Raw genomic sequence first — 12,697 nt, 5'->3', positions numbered from 1 at the left:
GTCTCCCTGTCTGTCTGTTTGTCCGCAAAATCTTTAACCTTGCCTATAACTTTTGATTTAGTAGAGCTATGACATTTATATTTCACATGTGTATTTCTTGTGACAAGGCCTTTCTTTGCGTATCACCAAATTTGACCTTTTGACCTTGACCTTGGAGTTTGACCCACTTTAACACAAAAATTTTGAACTTTAACTTTGACCATATCTTTTGAACAATAGATACCAGGACATTTATACTTGACATATGTATTCTTTGTGGAAAGACCTTTCATTGGATACTTTTGATCTTGACCTTGGAGATTTCCATACTTATGAAAAAACTTTAACCTTGTCTATAACTTTTGAACAATAAATACTAGGGCTTTCATACTTCACATATGTAATTTTTGTAAAAAGACCTTCCATTGGATACCAAGAACCTTGACCCCTTGACCTTTGAGTTTGACCTACTTTAAAAATACAACATTGACAATATTTTTTGAAGGGTTAGGACTAGGGCATTCATACTTCACAAATTTAATTCTTCTGACAAGACCTTTCATGTGATATAAAGAACCATGACCCTTTGACCTTGACCTTGGAGTTTGACCTACTTTTACAAACTTTAACCTTGACCATAACTTTTGTACAGTAGGGACTAGAGCTTTCATATTTCACATGTGTAATCCTTGTGACAAGACCTTTCATTGGATTTCAAGAATCTTGACCCTTGACCTTGACCTTAGAGTTTGACCTACTTTTTACAAACTTTAACCTTGGCCATAACTTTTGAACGGTAAGGGCCAGCGCTTTCATACTTCCCATACGTAATCTTTGAAACAAGGCCTTTCTTTAGAAACCAACAACCTTGACCCTTTGACCTTGACCCGGAGTTTGTCCTATCTTATAAAATGTTAACCTTGGTCATAACCCTGGAACAGGTGTAGCTAGCGTTTATTATTTTGTATTTCTTGTGAAAAAGCCTTACTTTTGGTACCAACATATTTGATCTGCATTTGAGAAAGCTTAACCTTCGCTATGTTGCCATACGGGGGCATCAGTGTTTCACAAACTCATCTTGTTTTCCATACTTCTGCATCAAATACCACGGGCCCGGAGACTTCTGGGATCTTATAATTTGACTTAAAACAATCCTCTCCTAAAGCATTGAACTGGTCCAGGAGATTAGAACAATTAGTAACTGGTGATAGGTGACGCATGGAATTGTCTCCCACTCTTGTCTGCATAAACACTAATAAAAAAAATCAAAGTACTGAAAGTACTGAAAAGCGGTTAGCATGCTTTCATCGAATATGTACAGTGTACAATAACAAAAAATGCATTGAATGATGATATTAAAGTAGGCATGCATATCTTTTCCAGTGTCATCAGCGAAGAAGCAGACACACTGAATTTTTGTAGTACTTAACTAAATGGTATAACCAATAAGATCCCAAACTGATGTCACAAATGTTTGTTTCAAAATATCAACCTGAGATTTTCAGTTTGAAAGACAGGAAGTTCAATTTCAAAAATTTCTCCCTAATTGTCTCCATTGGTGGCGTCCAAAAGTGCTCAGAACGAAAAAAAAATTATGTTGATGTTGCAAATTTAATTGGCTCTCATGCTCTATTGATTCTGAAATTAGGTAACTGTAAAGGCTACTATAGCAAACAACTCAAAAAGAAAATAAAACTAAATACGATCTCGTTGCGAGCAACGAGAGGTCTTCCGTCCGATTCAGGAAAAAAAAACTTGTAAAATCGAACTAAAAAGTGATTCAAAATTTTGATCACAAGGAGGAGTGAATCCAGGTCGCCAACGTGAATGCGCCTTTTTTTCTCTTTTCTCCCCAACGCGCGAACCATTTAGCTATTGGGAATACTGCTTTAAATATACTTGTGTATACTTTTGCAACAGTACACCTGTCTAAGAATCATAAAAGGCGGGCCACTATTCATAATTTTGTCAAACGCCACGCGTAAATATTCGCACCTTTTCTTTGTACTGATCTATTAAAGAGGTGCAATAGCTTCAATGAAATTAATTAAATAAAACATTCTTATTACCTTTATTTTATTTCGGCGTTAGGAAAGTATATTTAACACATTGTACACATTACATATCGTATCTAGCCCAGTAACACTAAAGCAGTGAAACGTAAATTAAGTTTTTTAAGATTGACACTGAATTGCAACGTGCTACTACGTGAGAGTCCAAGTAGTTTTTTGCATTTCATGTATCCATATGTCAGAATGGTTTAATCAAACGCTCAGCTGCCTCCGTAAGCCCCTACTCGCGAAATGTCGGAGTTGACAGAGACAGCCGCCATCTTGGGCCCGCTTCAGATTTTCAAATATTAATATCTAAAGTTCAGATTAACCAATATTAAAACAACTTATATAGTAAGCATCAATAGAAGTGTCTCTATTAATATTCCAAAAATAAATGAAAAATATTGAAAAACAAAGAAAGTTGAAAATTTGGACTTTTTGAATTGGCTTCTGGTAGCGACAGGAAGTACTGACGACGAACGAAAAGTTGCGTCCTGGAAAGTATTGATCATCATCTGTAAACTCTGAAAGTTTCACATTGATATCTTTTACCGTTTTTGAGTTTAATCGTGGACAAAATGTCGTTTTAAAATCAGGAAAATGGTCCAAAACTTGGCACCAAAGAGGAATTTCCAAAAACTGTCTTGGAACTTTCAAGAGTATCTTACAACACATCTTTCCTGAAAATTTCATGTAATTCTATCCAGTAGTTGTCGAGAAATCGTGTCAGACAAATAATAATAATAACTAGAGCAAAGCTCGTTGCAAAGCAACGAGTAGGTCTTCCGTCCTGTTTGACCGGAAGTAACCGGAAGTAACAAAAGTGAATAATAACACCTAAAATGAAAAAATCGCCTTAATTTATGTTAATTAATGCAAAAATAAGCTATTTTTGCTACTTCCGGTTTGACCGGAAGTGATGACGACGGATGGAAAATTAATTTTTATGCTCCCAGAGACATAAGTTACTCAAAAATGGGTTAAGAACGGCAAAAATTTGCGTTTTTCGACTACTTCCGGTTTGGCCGGAAGTGACGACGACGGACGTATTTTGATTACTCCAATAGATTGAGCTTGACATTTTGAAAAACTTTGCCTCTTTGATGTATTACAAATTCTCAATACTTTATGAGATATAAAGGAAAAACTTTCGGCCCCTCTAGGCCCTTAATTTTAGGGGCCAGCCCTTTTTAAAAGATATCATTTGAAAGATCATGGAATTCTACACTTCTTTTGTTCTAAATGTTTTAACAAAATATTTCTAGGTAAAAAGATATCGTAGAAAAGGTGTTAAAAATTTGGAAATTTGCGATACGACTTTAAAATGCTGAAGAAGGTCTTCCGTTCTCCTCTATTTAATCTGTATGCAGGATGTTTTTTTCTATTTTAAAAAAGACAGACATATAATAAACTAGTAAACTAATTGTTCAGTGAACAATTATCGGCCTTTCCACCTTTTTAAGCATTTCGATATCATTTGGGCTGAAAAAAAGTAGAAAAAAAGCAAGAAAATAAATAAAACAGCAAAATTCTCATTTCTCTACTAGGATTTTAGATCGGGCTCGCAGTTGGTATAAATATACTCTAAACAGACTTCCTGGATTATACGAGTCGACTCGGGGATAACCATGATTTCATTGATCACGCAAAGAGAGCACGTTCAAAACATTGTAACACGCTCCTAGGTGTATATATGAGCTTGAATGAGATTGTTTTCGAGTTAAGATGTAAGGGGTAGGGTCTGATTAAAATTACGATATACCTAATAATATGAATAACATGCATTTGATCTGCGCATCAAGACGGAAGCGTAAGTGAAAACGTTGTGAAATGTCCCATGTGTACCTGCATCATATGTGCATTATACATGTATTAAAGAGATGTTTGAAAATATCCGATTTGAGTTGTTTTATGTTTGAAATGGATGGCGATAAATTATTTAAGAGCATGTGAGAAACATGAGCGAGAGATGCAAGGCAGTTTGTAATTATGGAAAAGGAAAACAGAGAATCGGGTTCGGGTTTTAACACTCCTGACCGAAATAGGCATGAAATTCAATGTAAGTAGCATAAATAAAATTCCAAACATGTAATTCTAGATGGGAAACACAGGGAAGAAACGTGTATTTCTTTTTACTATGCTGAAAGTCGCTATTTCTTGGGATTGTGTTATTCTAGAAAAAAAAATCAAATTTCAAATGAAATCAAGATTCATTCTATTAATATTAAATCCGAATAAAATTGAAATAAATTCCATACACTAAAGAAAGCAAGAGTACTTGGTATTAAAATGTCGTAATAGAGCAGGAGAATCGAATGATATTAACAAAAATTGCAAAAATAGCCAATACGGGCTTTAATTAATTTTTATGCTCAGCAATACAAAATTTCAGACAGAAAAAAAATGCAGATTTTGCCGATTTTCCCTAGAATTTCATTATATTTTAGAGACTCACCTTAAAACTCTCAGGACACTTTCTTTAAGGTCTTTTCTTGCTTTTACTCCGAATCTTATGTCGATATATTGTGTCGTTTGACTTGTAGACATTTTCTCTATACTGCTGTTGATTTTTTTTTAAGAAAGGAGGGGGGGGGTATAAGCATTTGTTAGAGTAAGAGTTGCAAATACCTCAACGACATTAAACTTCATTGTGACCTTTGGATCAATAGGGGGTCATTTATCAAGGTCAAGGTCATCCAAAAAGAGAGAGAGAGAGAGAGAGAGATAGGGGTAACCTTGAGATTAACACTTGAAGCTGAATCTAGATAAAGGTAATGAATATTTCTTTATTACTTTTTGAGTAAGGGGTCAAAGGTCAAGGTCAAATATCAAGGTCAAAGGTCAAGGTCATTTGGATTTTAAGCTTAAATCGACAATTTCTCTAGTTTTCCAATGACCTTGACCTACTCTTCAAGGTCATAGGTCAAAACATCTCATGCAGTTGTGAGTCATGGACATTTTCTCTACACCACGCCGTTCAAAGCGAGGTAACTGCAATTTATCTAAGCTATCTAAATTGCGTAGAAATTGATTTGGTAGGGAAAAATCGCTATTTCCTAGATTCATTCAATTAATATTCAATGTAAATAAAATTGAAATAAACTCTACATACAAAGGAGATCAAGAATACTTGGTATTAAAATTTCGTATTTGAGCAGGAGAATCGAATGTTATTGACAAAAAGTGAAGAAATACCCAATACAAGCTTTAATTAATTTTCATGCTCATCAGCACCTAAATTTCAGACAGAAAAAAATATAGTTGTTGCCGATACTCATTAGAATTTCATTATATACTTCAGAGACTCACTGTTAAACACTCAGGACACTTTCTTTGATGTGTCTTCTACTGCAATCCTTAAATTTCATGTCGATCTGTGGCGTCGTTTGAACTGTAGCAAATTTTTCTAGGTTCCTATTGATTTGAAATAAGAAAAAAAGGGGGGGGGTATATAAGCATTTGTTAAAGTGAGAGATGTGAAAATCCCCACGGACTCAAGCTTGATTGTGACCTTTGGGTCAATGGGGTCAAAGGTCAAGGTCATTTATCGAGGTCAAAGGTCAAGGTCATTCAAAAACCTTTTAAACTCGACTTTAACACTTGAAGCTGTATCAAGCTAAATATAAAAAAATAACTCTTGGGTAAGGGTCAAGGTCAAAGGTCAAGGTCAAACATCAAAGGTCAAGGTTATGTGGCATATATAAGCAATTTAAATACTTTTCCAATGACCTTGACTTTTTGACCTTTGGTGTTGTTTTATTTCTTATAATTGGAAATTTTCGTTTTTGTTTTGTTTTTTTTTTTATTTATTTTTGGTGGAGCTGACATATTTCAAAACTACTAATTAGATGCAATAAAGTAATGAAAAAAAAATTGGAAAGAAAAAAGTTGGAATTTTCGATTTTTCAAATCACATCCTGTGACGACCGGAAGTGACGGCGGAGACATTTATCCCTATATCTGTTGTTCACTCTTCAAGGTTTATTATTCATATAAGTTAAGTGTCTTGATGTGTTACCATAACCAAGATCTGGCTATGTTAACTACTCAGTTTGAGGATAGGAAATCATGAGACCGGAAATCAATTTTTAACAGATATTTGTAGTTACTCTAGACATTTGCAGTCTGAATTACATGTTCTAAAATCATTTCAAATACTCTTTCTATAAAAGATATTTATGGGATAGTATGATACTCAATTTATGCAGTTTTTCTCTCATAACCGGAAGTTGCCGTTTTTGTTTCTGGTGGGACGGACATATATCAGAACAACCAATAAGATGCAATAATGTGATGCCGAGAAGTATTCCAAAAAGAAAAGCTGAAATTTCTGATTTCTTTGATCACTTCCTGTGACGACCGGAAATGACGGCGAACGATCTTAACCCTTATGAGTTTCCTTACTTATCAAGATCTATTACTCATTCAAGTTTGGCGTCTCCATCTCTTACCGTTTCCGAGATCTCTTTGTGATAACTTCTCATATTGAGGACAGAAAATCACGCGACCGGAAGTGAATTTTACAAAGATATTTGAGGTTACTGTAGACATAAGCAGTCTATATAACATATCTAAAAATCACTACAAATACTTTATGTATAAAAAATATTTATGGGAAAGAAAAATACACAAATTATGTAGTTTTTCTCTTATAACCGGAAGTTGTCGTTTTAGTTTCCGGTGGGACTGATATATTTCAAAAATACAAATAAGATGTTATAATGTGATGCAAAAAATGTTTCATGCAAGAAAAGTTAAAAATTTTGATTTTTGGATCACTTCCTGTGACGACCGGAAGTGACGGCGGACGATCTTTTCCAAACTGAATTTGCTTACTTATCAAGATCTACCACTTATATAAGTTTGGTGTCTTAATCTCTTATCGTTTACGAGATCTAGCTATGATAACTTCTCATTTTGAGGACAGAAAATCACGCGACCGGAAGTGAATTTTACAAAGATATTTGACGTTACTGTAGACATTTGCAGTCTGAATAACATATCCAAAAATCATTACAAATACTTTATCTATAAAAAAATATTTATGGGAGAGAAAAATACTGAAAATATGCAGTTTTTCTCTTATAACCGGAAGTTGTCGTTTTTGTTTCCGGTGGAACTGTTATATTTCGAAATTACAAATAAGATGCTATAATGTGATGCAAAAAAAGTTTCAAAAAAGAAAAGAAGAAATTTTCGATTTCTTTGATCACTTCCTGTGACGACCGGAAGTGACGGCGGACAATGTTAACCCAAATGGTTTTGCCTACTTATCAAGATCTATTACTCATATAAGTTTGGTGTCTTAATCTCTTACCGTTTCTGAGATATGACTCGGACAAAACTTTTTTGAAAAAAGCGGAAATCGGACATATCTGACGACCGGAAGTGAATTTTGAAAAACTGAAAACTGCATTTGAAAGATATTTTTACTCTCTATCATCCCTGAAAATTTCATGAGAATCCATCCAGTCATCTCTGAGAAATCGTCAAAAAAAGAAAAGGGAAAAAAAATAATAATAAAAAAGAAAAAAACAGTAGAATCAACAATAAGGTCTTCCGTTCTCCTCTATTTATCTGCATGAAGACCTTTTAATAAAAGAAACTTAAAAAACATATAATATTTTAAATGATTTGATTATGAAAACAAACGGCCGGAGTTTAAAAAGATTCAGTTGCATTCTCGACGTTACTTTAGACAAGTATAGTCTTAATTACATTTACAAAAATCATTTTAAATTTTATCACTTCCTGTGACGACCAGAACTGACGGCGAACACATTTTACTCTATATCTGTAGCCCTATCATTGTATATTATTCATATAAGTTTAGTGTTTTGATCTGTTACAGTTTAAATATCTTGTAATATATCACAAGAAATCACGTGACCGAGAAGAAATTTTTGAAAAGATATTTGAGGTTACTCTAGACATTTTAGTGTGAATAACATGCCCTAAAATCATTTCAAATGCTCTTTTCATAAAAAAAAATATTTATGGGATAGTAAAATACTTAATTTATGCAGTTTTTCTCTCATAACCGGAATTTGTCGTTTTTGTTTCCAATTTTTCTGACATATTTCAAAACTACAAAAAAGATGCTAAAATATTACTATGAAAGATTCCATGAAAAAAATGAAATTTTTGGTTTATTTGATCACTTCCTGTGACAAACCGGAAGTGACCCCACGGACCATTATTTTTAAATTGCATGTGACGACGGAAATGTTAAACCCAAATGATTTGCCTACTCATCAAAATATACCAGTTATAAGTTTGGTGTCTTAATCTCTTACCGTTTACGAGATCTAGCTATGAAAACTTCTCATTTTGAGGATAAGAACTCACGCGACCGGAAGTGAATTTTACAAAGATATTTGACTTTACTGTAGACAGTTGCAGTTTGAATAACATATGAAAAAATCATTACAAATGCTTTATCTATAAAAAATATTTATGGGAAAGAAAAATACTGAAATTATATATTTTTTCTCTTATAACCGGAAGTTGTCGTTTTTGTTTCCGGTGGGACTGATCATATTTCAAAACTACAAATAAGATGCTATAATGTGATGCAAAAATTTTCTATAAAGAAAAATTGAAATTTTCTATTTCTTTGATCACTTTCTGTGACGACCGGAAGTGACGGCGGACGATTAAACCCAATTGGTTTTGCCTACACATCAATATCTACTACTTCTTAAAGTATGGTGTCTTAATCTCTTACCGTTTATGAGATCTAGCTATGATAACATTTCATTTTGAGGACAGGAAATCACGTAACCGGAAGTGAATTTTACAAAGATATTTGACGTTACTGTAGACAGTTGCAGTCTAAATAACATATCCAAAAATCATTACAAATACTTCAAATGTAAAAAATATTTATGGGAAAGAAAAATACTCAAAATATGCAGTTTTTCTCTTATAACCGGAAGTTGTCGATTTTTGTTTCCGGTGGAACTGACATATTTCGAAACTACAAATAAGATGCTATAAACTGATGCAAAAAAAGTTTCATAAAAGAAAAATTGAAATTTTTTATTTCTTTGATCACTCCTGTGACGACCGGAAGTGACGGCGGACAATTTTAACCCAACTGAATTTGCCTACTTATCAAGATCTATTACTCATGTAAGTTTGGTGTCTTAATCTCTTACCATTTCTGAGATATGACTCGGACAAAACTTTTTTGAAAAAAGCGGAAATCGGACATATCTGACGACCGGAAGTGAATTTTGAAAAACTGAAAACTGCATCTGAAAGAATTTTTTTCATTCTCTATCATCTCTGAAAATTTCATGAGAATTTTTCCAGTCATCTCTGAGAAATCGTCAAAACAAAAAGGGGAAAAAAATAATAATAATAAACTAGATTTCGATCTTCGTTGCGAGCAAGTAGTGGGTCTTGTAATTGGTTTTGAGATAAGATTTTTGATTAAGATTTTGTCTCCATATTTTAAAAAGACACTTTTACATTAAAAACTTAAAAATTCGATTTTGGTCCACGCCCCCTAATATTAAGGATCAGCGCTTTTTTCTTCATATCATCTTAAAGCTCTCAGAATTTTGATCACTTTTTGAAGTGAACAACTATTAATAATAGAAAAAATTTTCGTTCAGTTATTTGCAAAAGAAATATTTAGGGGCCAACCCTTTAAAATTTTCCTTAACGGAGACGTTAAAAAAAAATGAAAGGTCGCATATTGTTTAGAACATTATTTCTAACATTTTTTGTTCAATATCACTTATCAAAATATTTCCCATTTTTGAGATATAAAGCGTCAAAGATTTGGCATTTTGGCCCCTTATTATGTACCATACGACATTAAAATCATAATATATAGTTGTAGATTGTTGAGAAAAACATTTTTGCTTCAGTAATGTATAACAAAATACTGACTGCTAAAGAGTTATCGATTGAAAATTGTTTTGGCCCCTCTCGAAAAAGTTAATTTTTGTCCAGCCCCTTTTTTTGATTTTACCTTAAACCTCTCAAGACTTTGAACATGTTTTGTTCAACAACTATTCAGAGATTCTCTTTTTCGTTTCTTTATTCGCAAAAGAAATATTTAGGGGCCAACCCTTAATTCCTTAAAACGTTTCGCAAATCTAAATGAATTTATAAAATATTGTTCAGAACATTACTATGAACATCTTTTGTTGAATATCACTTATCAAAATATTTCTCACTTTCCAGATATAAAGCGTTAAAGATTGAGCATTCTGGCCCCTTGTGGCCCCTAATAATGTACCAATCGACATGAAAATCATCATTTATAGTTGTAGATTGTTAAAATAAACAAATTTGCTTCAGTAATGTACAACAAAATATTGACTACTAAAGAGTTATCGATTAAAGACTGTTGGCCCTTCTCAGCCCCTATTTCGAGTACCCAGCCCCTTTTTCTTGATTTTACCTTAAAGCTCTTAAAATTTTGAACGCTTTTTGTTCAACAACTATTCAGAGATTCATTTTTGTTTCCGAGATATTCGCAAAAGAAATATTTAGGGGCCAACCCTTCAACCCCTAAATGGGGACGTTTCATGAAAAATGAAAGGTTGCATATTGTTTAGAACATTATTTTAAACATCTTTTGTTCAATATCACTTGTCTAAATATTTCTCATTTTTGAGATATAAAGTGTTAAAGATTGATCATCATGGCCCCTTGTGGCCCCTAATTATGTATAATACGACATGAAAATTATAATATACAGTTGTAGATTGTTAAGATTAACATTTTTGCTTCAGTAATGTACAACAAAATATTCACTGCTAAAGAGTAATCGATTGAAGACTTTTGGCCCTTTTTGCCCCTTAATGTGATGAGTCAGCACTTTTTTCTTGATATCATATGAAAGATATTATCATTTTGCATAAATATTGACAATTGCATATTTTAAAAATCAAAATGTTTATACTATAAGAAATATTATGCAAAATGTCTCAAAAAATCAATGATTTGTGTTTTTGTTTCCGACCCTATATTTTCCATACTAGGCACTTGTGGCAAAAAAAGTTTCATAAATTGCACAACTAGATACATGTCCTGTACTACCGGAAGTGAAAATTTCAGCATTTTGAGCTTTTGATCGTTTTTGAAGTTTTTGTGCAGACAAAATGGTAGCTAAAATTCTATTTTGAGGGCGATAACTTCCGACCGGAAGTGAATTTTCAAAAATAATGAAAATGTATCAATTTGCAGTTTAGATCATGATACATCATTCCTGTAAATGTCATATAAATCCGTTTCTCTGAGAAATCGTCTTTGTTTCCGCACAAAATTTGGAAAAAAAAATAATAATAATAGTGAAAAAGAAACAATAGAAAAATCGGAAATCTTCCGTTGGAACGGAAGACCCTAAAAAAAAAAAAAAAAAGAAACAGTTTTGAATCACTATAAGGTCTTCCGTCTGATATAAGACCTTTAATAATAAAAAGAAAAAACAGTAGAATCACTATAAGGTCTTCCGTCTGAAACGGAAGACCTTAAAAACAGTAGAATCACTATAAGGTCTTCCGTCTGAAACGGAAGACCTTAATAACTAGAAACTCTTGTTGCTACAGCAACAAAGAAGGTCTTCCGTTCTCCTCTATAAATCTGTATGCAGGATGTTTTTTTTTCTATTTAAAAAAAGACAGACATATAATAAACTAGTAGACTAATTGTTCAGTGAACAATTATCGGCCTTTCCACCTTTTTAAGCATTTCAATATCATTTGGGCTGAAAAAAGTAGAAAAAAAGCAAGAAAATAAATAAAACAGCAAAATTCTCATTTCTCTACAAGGATTTTAGATCGGGCTCGCAGTTGGTATATATATATATATATATACTCTAAACAGACTTCCTGGATTATTCGAGTCGACTCGGGGATAACCACGAATTCATTGACTACGCAAAGAGAGCACATTAAAAACATTGTAACACGCTCCTAATATATGAGCTTGAATGAGATTGTTTTCGAGTTAAGATGTAAGGGGTAGGGTCTGATTAAAATTATGATATACCTATAAATATGAATAACATGCATTTGATCTGCGCATCAAGACGGAAGCGTAAGTGAAAACGTTGTGAAATGTCCCATGTGTACCTGCATCATATTTGCATAATACATGTATTAAAGAGATGTTTGAAAAATATCCGATTTGAGTTGTTTTATGTTTTAAATGAATGGCGATAAATTATTTAAGAGCATGTGAGAAACATGAGCGAGAGATGCAAGGCAGTTTGTAATTATAGAAAAAAGAAAACAGAGAATCGGGTTCGGATTTTAACATTCCTGACCAAAATAGTATGGAATATGTGTGTGGATTAAATTCATCGTAAGTAGCATAAATAAAATTCCAAACATGTATTTCTAGATGGGAAACACAGGGAAGAAACGTGTATTGCTTTTTACTATGCTGAAAGTCGCTATTTCTTATAAGATTGTGTTATTCTAGAAAAAAAAAATCAAATTTCAAATGAAATCAAGATTCATTCAATTAATATTAAATCTAAATAAAATTGAAATAAATTCCACATACCAAAGAAAGCTAGAATACTTGGTATTAAAATGTCGTATTAGAGCAGGAGAATCGAATGATATTAACAACAAATGAAGAAATAGCCAATACAAGCTTTAATTCATTTTATGCCCATCAGAATTTAAATTTCAGAC

This window comes from Saccostrea cucullata, unplaced genomic scaffold (genome assembly GCF_032062105.1).
Source record: "Saccostrea cucullata isolate Sc308-1 unplaced genomic scaffold, CSIRO_AGI_Scuc_v1 ctg4893, whole genome shotgun sequence".
In the NCBI taxonomy this organism is placed as follows: Eukaryota; Metazoa; Mollusca; class Bivalvia; order Ostreida; family Ostreidae; genus Saccostrea; species Saccostrea cuccullata.
Note: the sequence above shows the minus strand (reverse complement) of the source record.